Raw genomic sequence first — 2,403 nt, 5'->3', positions numbered from 1 at the left:
GCCAGGCCCCCGTGCTGGCCTCAGGCTCTGCGGGCAACAGAGGGTGGGGGTGTGGCCGTGGGCGCCGGCCTCTCCGCGAGCCACTGGGGAGCCTCGTGGGTGGGGGCTCCTGGATATGATGGGGAGCCCTGGGGCTGAGTGCAGGGGCCCCGCCAGAGGGAGCGCTCAGGGCTCCTGCGGGCCGACACAGTGTCCCCCTCAAAGCATCACCCCAGACCGTAATTACTCCCTGTGGCCCTGGCTGAAGCTGCGAGCCCTCCAATCCCAGGAGCTGCAGGCAGAATAGGGCGGAAGCTGTGTGGGCCACAGGTGAGGCAGAGGTGGCCCAGGCACGGCCGGGGGCCAGCACACCCTACGCAGGAGTCTTGGTCTGGCCTCTACGACGGCGCCCCGGAGTGACGGGCTCCCTTCCCTGCTTCCGTGGGCGGTGGGGCTGTGGGGCTGTGCTCAGGCCCGAAAGCCCGAGGGCGCCTGTCTCCACACAGACCCCCGAGGGGTCCGCTCAACGCGCTCACTCTCGACGACGCGTGGGGTGCTCCCCCCTTTTGGCCTTCCTGCCTTCTCTCCGGGGACCCTGCCTGGGGAAAGCCCCCACCTGCCTGACTGGAGCCCTCGGGGGGACGCTGAGCCAGGCTGCCTGCCCCTCCCCTGCTCTGCCAGCCCCAGGGGCCGCCCAGGCAGGTGACTTCAGCTCTGGGCCCCTCGACCCCCCACCCCGCCCACGTGTCCCCAGGGGAGCCGCCCCTGAGCTCCTCCCTTCCTCAAAGAGCTCCTGGTGGCGCGGCAGGACAGGCCGGGCCCCATTCTTCCCCTCGCAGAGGAGGGCTGAGGGCCCCGCTCCAGGTGCGCGTGAGGCCTGGGCAGTCCAGGTGCACCTACCCTGCCGTCCTGGCGACGCCACCCTCTGGGCAGGGTCAGTGAGGTCACGCCTAGCAGGGGCTCGATTCCAATCCTGCCTCTGGCACCCTCTGGCTGTGACCGGGAGACCGCTTCAACACCTCTGAGCCTCAGTTTCCCTTTCCGAAACATGGGGCTATGATGAGGTCACCTCACAGGGTTGTGCGGGGCTTCAGCGAGGTCCTGCATGAGCACGGGACCTGCAGAGGTCAGCAGGGTCAAGCTCAACCCCCCACCCCCAGGAGGCCCGAGGCAAGGTGCGATCTCCCTCTTGGGTAGCAGGTGCGCCCCTCCCCCACCCCAGCCCCCTCAGGTCCCCACTGGGATCCTCCATCTGCATAAGCTGGGATTTTGTGGGTGTCCTTCCTAGTGAAATTCCCCACGCAGCCGAGGCAGTTCCCCACCAGAGGCCTGAGCCTTCAGGCAGGTGGTGAGGACCCAGGGTCTGGAGCGCGGAGGCCCCAGAGACCCTGCGGTCTGGAGGCCGAAGCCGAGGTCCGGAGGCCAGCACGTGTGTGTCCATCTCATGGCTCAGGGTGTCCATCTTGAGGCCAGGCCTGAAACCACCGGCTCACATGCAGGCCAGGGTCCCTGCGGGGTGGAGGGCCGGCGGGGGTGGGGTGCGGCTGATGGGTGGATTGCACAGGTGAGCAAGCGGGGAGGCGTTGCGGGGTCCACTGGGCGCTAACTCCCTCAGGGCAGGAAATGCTCCCCCAGCCCCAAGCTGTTTCCGGGCCTCCAGGGCCGAGAGGAAGGCGGGGGCTCCGGAAACAGCTCAGGATGGAGACCCAGACCATGGGGGGCTACGGGGGCCAAGTGTCTTACCCCCTGCCTCACCGGCTGTGCCTGGGGGACTGCCCAGGGGCCAGCCACTAGGGGTGACCTTCCTGCCCTCCCGCCCCAGTGCAGCCCCCCTGCTGGGGGCCGGGGCTTCTTCCTGGAGGGTGACCTGCCCCCTGCCCCACTCCAGGACCAGGGCTGGCCAGGGCCTGAGCAGGGCGAAGGCCACAGAGCTGGATGCCGCGAGGGCTGGCTTGTTTGGGTGCCAGCGTGGGCCACCCTGGAGCCCCCAGCGCCAGGCAGAGCCGCCTCTGAGCTAAGTGCTCAGCGCTGCTGGGGAAGCCCTTTTCCAGAACCCGCTCCAACGTGGGGGCGCCAGAGGGACAGGCGTGGCTGGCTCCTGGCTGGGGATGCAGCCAGAGTCCTGCACCAGTGGGTCCCCAGGCAAGAGGGGACTGAGGTAGCGCCGGGCAGCCCCAAGCTGTGCACAAGGGCTCTGTCCCAGCCTGGCTGCGACGGGCGGCCCTGGAGAAACAGGCTGCCTTTCCTGGAAATCAGGGCCTCCACACCCCTCCCCCCGCGGCAATGGCATCCATGTCCCAGCTCCGCTGTCTGTCTGGAGCAGTTAGTCAATCGTGGGTCCCGGGGGGCTGGGACCAGCTTCTGCTCGGCGAGACCTGCCTCCCCAGTGTGTGTGTGGGGGGGGGGCCGGACGACACCCCTGGT

The sequence above is a fragment of the Crocuta crocuta genome, unplaced genomic scaffold, assembly GCF_008692635.1.
Source record: "Crocuta crocuta isolate KB4526 unplaced genomic scaffold, BGI_CrCroc_1.0 scaffold971, whole genome shotgun sequence".
NCBI classification, from domain to species: Eukaryota; Metazoa; Chordata; class Mammalia; order Carnivora; family Hyaenidae; genus Crocuta; species Crocuta crocuta.
This window is presented reverse-complemented; position numbering follows the sequence as displayed.